We start from the raw sequence: 9665 nt of genomic DNA on the forward strand, positions 1-9665 counted from the left end.
AAGAGAAAAAAAATCATTTTCACAAGCACACTTTATGAAACTTGTGACTTGATTCCTGTTAGGTACAATGGTGTATTCACCGCAGATGGAGCAGAATACGTCAGGCTTATTTTTGCAAGATCTTCTAGTCGAAGCCATTTCATTCACCTGTAATATTAAAAAGACATTAATCATAAATTGGCAAAAGTAAAATCTTTAGAACTCGTTTATTGCAAGAAATATGAAAGAATTTTGTATCATATGATGTGAAAATGCCCATAAATGTAAGCAAAAATGTTTAAAAGCCAATATGTAGCATAGTTCAGAAAGTTGACCTGATTGAGCAAAATGAATGTGATTTTTGGATTCAGCACCAAAATTATTCTAAATCAGCTCAAAAAACTTCATAAATTTGTTGTTGACCAGTGTTATCATCAAGGATTCAATGGTCAAGGCAGCAACAGAATAAAGGGCGAGAAAATGTGTACATGCATAAAGATAGTGCAAAAAAACAAACAATAAAATGAAAAATAATAGTAATAAAACTGTACAGACTATGTACATATTTTACAACTGAGTAATTGCAAAAATTGCAATTGTGGTTTTTTGTAAAAGATGCAACATGATGAAAAATGATTATAAAAGTTGGAAGAAGACAAGTAATGAAAGAGATAAAACAAGACAACGATAACAATATAATAGTACATAATGCTTTAAAAGTCTGACCAGATGAAAATGACAAACAATGTAGCAAGACACAAATTATGTACACAGTGCTGCATATGAAAGTAACAGACAAAAATGGAGGTAAAAGACATGTCAAATGTCAAAAATAATCCAACAAGATGAAAACATAATACAAAAGTGACGTAAGCAATAAAGTTAAAAATCCACGTAAAAGACAAAATTACAAAAAAGGAAAAAAAACAAAATGTTGAAGTGTCACAATCAAACTGTTCACATTGATAACCTATAATCATCACAACAAAACTCAAACTGGTATTTTAAGATGACAAGCAGATTTTCAGAGAAATGAAAGTTTTGTGGTTATTTGTGTTGTTCATTAAAATGTAAAGAGATGAAAACAAAAGGAGGAACAATATGAAAAGTCCATAAAAGGCCCAAAATTATGTAGAAAGATGTAATAAGGAAAATACAAACAATACATGAATGACACAATAAGTGAAAATTCTGTGAAAAATGTGGCCAGAAAAAAATGGTGTTGCAGTCAAAAATGATGCAAAAGCATTAACAAGTCAACAGTTCTAACTCCAAACCTTTAAGTTTCCAAAAACAGACTGCAGACAGTTGTTGGAAAGAGGAACCGTGACATCACCAATTAGTTTCTGAACTGTGGTTTTGAAGACTGTAGTTTCTGATTTCACTGTTGCCATGTTGACTTTTTGGAGGAGGAAGTGACCATATTTGAACAACTGGGACAGAGCTACGGAAGCCCAGGGGGGTCAGAAGTGAGCTAATGCTAAATGCTAGCTTCAGACTTGGTAAAAGAGTCAAATTCATAAAGCACTGCAAAGTAAAGTCACTTTAAATCTTCTTAACAGAGCTGTCTCTCAGTAAATAAACAGAAACTCCACGGACATTAAAACTTCTAATTAACCTCAGATCTGATTAACGGACACGAGCCACCAGCTCCAAGGATGAGACCAGGATGAGTCCTGGGAAAAAAAGATTGACTTTGCATTTTCAGAAAGAAGTTCAATGTACTTCTATGGGAGTGAGTCATTTATGAAGCAGCATCTAGTGGTTGTCAGTGGTATTACAACTTTAGCATACTTTCACATTTTGGAGCTGAGGTCCTTGCCCCTTGTTTCTAAGTATGGGACTTGACCTGGAATAAATGGACCTCCACCCCTTACTAGGGCGGGGTAAAAAAATCGTTTAATCGATCTATAGATCGATTTCGTTTTAATTTTGTGTAATCGATTATAGTGGATGAAGTCGATTTTTCAGAGCAGGACTGGGAGTACGTGGAAGCGCGGCCAGCCCCGTCATGTGTCTGGGTTCGCAAGATGGGGCTCTGGCGTGTAAAGACACGGAGGAAGGGTGGAGGTTGCTGGAGGTCCTCCCGGCCTCAAACTCGAACCCGCAATGTGAAGGAACTGGCCCGCCTGGAGGTTCTCCGAGGCGAGTCACAGAAGCCTGTCGTTCTTAGAATATTAACTTGGATCCATTCTATCACCTATGGCTGAGTATGGAGTTAGAGGAATAGTAAAGTAGTAAAACGACAATGTCTGACCGCTACGCTACCCCCCTCCCCACACACACAAACACACCCAGCCCCACTCCAGAGCAGAGCGCTGCAGAGAGTGCAACCCCCACTCCCGCTCTGCTCCAATCACGGAGCACCTCCCGTGCGAGTGAGTAGAAGCCACCAGCCATAAAACAGAATAAAGATGACAAAGAAGTCCATTCTGAGCCACTGTAGTCCTGTTCTTTATTTCAGAGCACATTCAGCTATTTACTGCTGAAATGTCATATTTATTTCCTTTCTAATATCAATATTCATATGAGTACTGATGTGTTGCATGGCTGCAGTAGTCAAATAATCAGGTTACAACCCAAATTGTACTTTGATTCAGATAATTTAGTGATACCAATCAATTAATACTGAATCGAATCGATGCTGGATCAAATCAAATCGAATCGAATCGTGATTAATTGATTCAGAACCTTATGAATCGAAACCAAATCGATTATGGAAATTGGCCATGATACCCAGCCCTACCCCTTACTAAGTCCTCATCCTGAACCTCCAGCCATTTTGAAGTCATTAAACTAGGAACAGCAGGGGGTCAGAAGTGAGCTAATGCTAAATGCTAACTTACTGACATAGTAAAACAGTAACGTTCATTAAACATTGCAAAGTCATTTTACATCTTCGTAGTGGAGCTGTGTCACAGGAATAAAATAGTTTTAATAGATAAACAGAAACTCCACAGACATTAAACATTAAACTCCAAGGTTGAGACCAGAATGACTCCTGGAAAAAAATAATTGACTTTACATTTTCAGAAAGAACTTCAATGTAATTCTATGGGAGTGAGCGGTTTTTTGAAGCAGCATCTAGTGGTTGTCAGCGGTATTGCAACTTTAGCATACATTCACATTTTGGAGCTGAGGTCCTTGCCCCTTGTTTTTGTGGGACTTGACCTGGAATTGACAGACCTCCACCCCTAACTAAGACCTCATCCTGATTCTCCAGCCATTTTGAAGTCATTAAACCAGGAACAGCATCTTTGCATGAATATGATCTACTAGTGGTTATTGCTGTGAATGTTACTCTACAAAGGTAATGGCCAGCCCCCCCCCCCCCCCAAAAAAAAGCACGTTGCTGTGATGAATAAGTGTTTTCGCTCCGACAATAAAGAGTGGATTTACCGTAACAGGTTTTATACTATTGGCTTTGGCAGGACTTACATCATTCTCAGTCAAATGGGGTAACTCTGAGCACAGCCATGAATCAAGCCAAACTTGCTTCGGATCTTTGTAGTGTTGCTGAGCCTGGAGAATAATAACATGATCCAGACTCCACATCAGTCCAGACTCGTGTCAACACCTCCGCTTCCACTTAATTTATCCTACAGTTACATGGAATCTATCTGCAACAAGATGTGTCCTCTGTTGTTTACTGCAACATGGTTGTTCATCTGAAACCCAAAATATCTTATTTATTTTATCCAGAGGAAGGTACGTTTGGAATAAATATTACAGATGTTGGAGAAAAGAGGCAGGTTTTAAGAGAAAGTGACATCATGTTAACAATATACATCAGTCATGGAAACACTGGAGACACTTAAAATCGACTCAACTTGGTTTGGCTCGGCTCAGCTCGGCCTTTTTGCGTTTCCATTACGAAAAAGGACCTGGAATCTGGTACCCAGTACTACTTTTTTGGTATCACCTCTGTTGAGGTTCCAGGACTGGGGACCAGATACTAAACCGTGACGTATAAACACTGCAGACCACTGATTGGTCAAAACAGTTTTCTCTGTGACCCGCCGTTTCATAAAAAACAGATGCGGAAGTGGACAGTAAATATAGCGGTACATTAATCCACGATAACAGCCCAAAGCTACACCATGGTCGGTCGAGGAGATTCAGTCTTTGGTGGCTGACGTAAAAATTCAGACGAGACAACACACAATGAGCGAGTTTTCAGCAACTCTGAACAGACGACACGGAAGTAACGCGCCACATCGTTATGACGTCCAGGTACTGTAAAGTCAGTAGGATCTTGTAACGGAAACGGTCTCCAGGAATACCGAGTCCAGCCGAGCTGAGTCGAGCTGGTCCCACGTAGTGGAAACACGGCATTAGACAATCAGACAAGTTTTAGATCTGCATCGTCAAAATGTGAGGATGGGCTCAAGACAAATTTCAACATGAGTAATCGGTGCAGTTTCCATGGTAACCAAGAATGTAGGCTCAAATTAAAACCACAATTTTCAATATGACTCTCAACAATTACAGTTTGCCTTTGTACAAATTTGTGTGGCCTTCGTTTATGTGCTACAGCAGTGGTTAAAGGTGTTCTATGCAGTACTAATATTCCAAACTCTCACCAATGAAGGGAAGTCTAGTACTAGAACACACAGCTCCCAAAACCACGAACAAATCACCACCATGTATCCACAGACTGTATCACTCACTTCATAAAGTAAAAAGCCCATTTTTTTTTACACACATCTATATATCAGCAAGTTTTTGTCTTCAAAATAAAACTCATAGCATTGTGAGCTGCATCAGCTGATAGTTTACATTATAACGCTGTTAGCTTAGCTCTGTTTTTAGATACATTTTCACAGTAAAACCACAGATCATCTGTTTTCTGTACAGTTTTGTGTTGTCAATTGCTGCACTAAATATAATGTTTGGAATAAGATAAGATAAGATATACTTTATTGTCCCAGGGGGAAATTTGTTGTAGGCAATAGTGCACGGGCTGCAACACCACAAGAGAACATAATACAAACAAGGTCAGAACTGTGACAGGTTAAGGTTCAGTTATGTTCGCTTAATGTACGTAAATAGGTACGTCCCTTTCTAACATTGTCATGCGTCACTGCCTTCATACTTCCATGCATCCTGTACGTTGGAATGACCGTTTCTTAATCAATCCACTAGAGGGCACTGCTTTTAATTAACACTTTGGCCAAATACCACGAAGAAGAGTAAAGGCAGCCATACACTCTGCGATTATTTTGATCGTTGCATGCAGCTCCAGCTCAAACTGTGCGAATCAATCGTAAAGTCAGGCTCACGATTCATGTTCTAACACTGTGGACTGGAATCTTTGGCGGGCCGGTTTTGGCCCCCGGGCCGCATGTTTGACACCCCTGCTTTAGCCCTTAAACCTGAGTCTACAGTTGGCTGGTTCCAGCTTTATAGATGATATCATGTATTATACCAGTACCCAATGTAGGGCGTCCAGCTGAACCAAACAACTACAGACCAGTGGCCCTAAAGTCACCATCAGGAAGACCCTGGAGCTGGTTCTGCTTCTCCTGAGACCCAGAATCAAACATGCAGTACAATGGACCCCCGCAGTCTGGGGTGGATGACACTGTACTCTACAGGAAACTCTAACGCTCAGCTGGATGTGTCTGCTGTTTTAGGTGAGGATTATGTTGCATTTTATACAATCCATTAGAGCCCGACCGATATGGGATTTTTGGGGCCGATACCGATATCGGGGGCTAAAAAAAGGCGATATCCAATATATCAGCCGATATCCGATATTGGCTGATAACCGATATATTGGCCGATATATGAAATAAGAACACTGATCTACACAGGATATAATAATCTTATATTAGATAATTGTGGACAGGTGGAGAAACAGTTGCATAAATCTTTGTTTATCTCACAAATATAATTGACACAACTTTCAAATGCAAACTATGCAATCACAAAAATAATTAGAGCAAAAAATATGACTGAGCACACAATTCTGTTTTCACTCACAAATGTGGACGTGTCTGCCTCACAGCACTACAACTTCTTATGTGGACTAAGGACTAAACTGAGCATGTGCAGAGTGAATTAGGTGAGTCCTAAGTTGTTCCTGATTGGAGCAACTGCAAGGGTTACAAACTGACCCATGTTACAACTGTCCCCAGTCCTCCCTACACTATTAACCACCCAGGCCTGTCTGCAGAATGAAACTGTGAGGGAGACAGGAAGTGCCACGGACATGGGTGTGTGTGTGTGTGGGGGGTGGATACTTCATAAGATGAAAGGGGGGGGGGGGGGGGCGTTCAGAGCCGGGGGGGGTTTAGCAGCCCATCCTCGTCAGAGCGTGCGGGTAGCGGTCCGTGATTTTTGCCAGGGTGGGGGGGGTCAGAGTGGGGGGGATAAGCAGTCCATCCTTGTCAGAGCGTGTGACTTGGGGGGTGAGGGGGGGGGTAGCTCCGTGATTATGTGATTTATTGCCGTTGTCATTAGTCTGACTGGAACAAAGTGCTGCTACTGACATTTAATGTGTTGGAAATGAGCGTTTCTCAATTAATCCACCAGGGGGCGCCGCTCTGAATTAACCATACTGGACAAATACCACGAGAAGAGGAAAAGTTTAATGAGAAGAAGAAGAAAGTCAGTAATAACAAACATGGAGACGACAGAGGGAACACTAATGTGATACTAATATTGCAGCGGTTTTCTCTGGTAAGGGTTTAAAAGTTTAGCTTCAGCAGGAAGAGAAAAGAGAAATGAGTGAGAGGTTTGGTTTCTGCTGGTGGCGGTCCGCACCGCTCCGTACTCCCGCTGGTATTCTCATTCTGTTTGCGCATCCGCGAGCACCTGGAAAAACGGATGGAATGTACGCAGAGGACAGACAGAACGCTGTTGTCCGTATCTGTCTGTGTCTGTAACGTTACTGTCAGTCAGCGTTACCTTTATCACCGTCATTTATTTTGAAAAAATCTCCACACTCTTCACACTCACACACATTATTCCTCCTCCTTGTACCTGCTGCACTGAACTGGGAATGTCACACAGCTGTAAGTAGTATCGGTGCATTTGTATCGGATATCTTTTACGGTACGAGTACACACACTGAGTATCGGAGCCGATGCCGATACTCGTATCGGTATTGATGCATCCCTAGTGTGGGGGGGGTGATAGTGTCATTGTCCGAGCAGGAGTGAAAATGAAACTAACTCGCTTCAAAGTTCCTCTTATTTTCCGGGCAGCACACACACACACACACACACATACACACCTACACACACAGACACACACACACACACACACACACACAGGAACGGTGAGCGATAGAATCTCCGCACAGCAAAAAAAGTTAATATATCGACTACATTGGCAACATATTGGCCGATGTTGATTAATTGGTGATACGCTATAGTCGGCCCCGATTAATGGGTCGGGCTCTACAATCCATCCCTCCACACTCAAAGCCTAACTCCAACAATGGGCATGAATCCATCCTTTATTTCCTTGGATTTCAGAGCACCTGACAGGAAAACCACAATTTGTCATTCTGGGGAACTTTGTATCCGAGACAATAATAAACAACACTGGAGCTCCACAGGGACTGTCTTGGCTCCCTCCTGTTCACACTGTACATAGCAGACTTAAAAGTACAAATGTGTCCTGTCACATCGAAAAATATTCTGATGACACAGCTGTTGTTGGGAGTATTAGGAATGGACAGGAAGAGGAGTAAAGGGGCCTGACCTAAGCCTTCTGTGATGGTGGTTTTCAGAAAGTCTAGACCCCCCTTTTCAGCCAATCAGCATTTGTGGGCGGACGCTGAAGTGGTGCCCACTTACAATATCTTTGGGTGCATCGTCATGAGATGGACCTGCACCTTGAATACAGATTAACGCTATCAAAAAGGAAGAGTGGCTATTTTTCCTGACAAGGCTCACGTCCTTTGACATCTGCCTTCAGATGCAGCCACATGTTTTAATAGTCGGTTGTAGCCAGGGATCGCCTCTGTGCTGTCGTCTGCTTGAGAAGTAATATCAGGAAGAAATATGCAAAACAGCTGGGCAAACTGGTGGAAAAAAAAGGTTCTGTTTTGATCTGTAACTGAACATAAAACAAGTATCGACATCTACTGTCATTGATCCAACTACAGGGGTTTTACTGCCGAATCAATGACAGTGTTTCCATGGTAACTATGGTGCCTCTGGACGTTGATGACTGAAGCCAATGCTAAATTTCTTTTTCCGTTTCTCACATAATGTTCTTTTTTTTTTTTTTTTTAAATTGTTACTTATCCGTCATTAACCCATACAGACCCAGTGCCACTTTTGGGTCAGTTTCCAAATTTATTTTCTCTTTATTTAACCTTTCTTAGTAATTTATCACCACTTATTATAATATATCCTCTATATTTTTTTTTATTTTTCAGTGTAAATCACTTATTATCCTGTATGTAATTCAACTGATCATGTAGAGCAGGGTTGTCAAATATGCGACCCGGAGGCCAAATGTGGCCCGCCAAAGGTTCCAGTTCAGCCCCTGGGAGTTTTTCCCAAGTGCAAAAATTCCACAGTCTTGAATTGAATTAAGCAAAAAAATGTAGCTCAAATTAAGGAAAAAATCTTGAATTAAGCCAAAAAAAAAAAAAAAAAAAAAAAATCTTCAATAATGTAAAAAAAAAAAAATGTTCGATTAAGCCAAAAAAAATCTCAAATTTAGCAAAAAATCTTGAATTAAGCCAAAAAAAAAAAGATCTACAATTAAGTAAAAAAAATTTTGAATTAAGCAAAAAAAAAAAAGTCTACGATTAACAACTTTAGTTTTACTTTTTTAACTTTACTTTAGTGCAAAAAATAACAGTAATTATGAAATATTCACATTTACAAACTATCCTGTAACACTAAAATGTGAATAACCTGAACAAATATGAACAACTGAAATGTCTAAAGAAAATTAAGCACAATTTAACAATTTTTCTTCCTGTTCCTCATGGTTTAGTGTTCTTTGTAGATCTGATCCATAATGCACATGTAGAAATGATAAGTTGAGGAATAATATTGTTAAAATTACACTAAATTTTCTTACGTTTTTTAATTTAAATTTCAGTTTTTTCAGGTTTTTTTCTTTTTTTTTTGATAGTTTAAAAACTTAAGTATTTTCATAATTTATTGGGTTTTTTTGCACTAAAACAAAGACAAAAATTTGGAGTTGTCATTATTTATAGGTTATTATGGTATTATTTTTCTGGTCCGGCCCACTACAGATTAAATTTAGCTGAATATAACCCCTGAACTAAAATGAGGTTGACAGCCCTGACATAGAGGTTCATCAAATCTCAGAGTAAATTCCAAGGTTATTATATCAAACACAGAAACTGAAGAAAAAGTACCTTTTTCAGTCAAATCCATCATTAACTGAACATAAACCCAGTGTGTCCATCCACTGTCATTGATCCAACTCCATGGGTTTTACTGGTGAATCAATGTTACACAAGATGATGGTGTTTCCACGGTAACTACAGCACCTCTGAACGTCCAAATGGGTCATATCTGATAACAATGACAAACTGTATTTTACCTAAATATTTTAAATATTAACAGGATTTGTGGTTCAACAGATATTAAACATTTTAGATCAGTACATGCTTCTGGTCGTCGGTGACCGTTTCGCTTTCTGAACATTAAAACCCATATTTCTACCTTTCTACTTCTAAAAAGTTC

At 39.8% G+C, this 9665-nt stretch overlaps 1 protein-coding gene across 1 annotated transcript in view; it reads right to left on the minus strand.

Moving 5' to 3' along the window:
* The window catches only part of vegfc (vascular endothelial growth factor c), a 158115-nt gene that overhangs the window by 81069 nt on the left and 67381 nt on the right, over positions 1 to 9665 (minus strand). The window lies entirely within an intron of this gene.

The sequence above is a fragment of the Sphaeramia orbicularis genome, chromosome 1 (assembly GCF_902148855.1).
Source record: "Sphaeramia orbicularis chromosome 1, fSphaOr1.1, whole genome shotgun sequence".
In the NCBI taxonomy this organism is placed as follows: Eukaryota; Metazoa; Chordata; class Actinopteri; order Kurtiformes; family Apogonidae; genus Sphaeramia; species Sphaeramia orbicularis.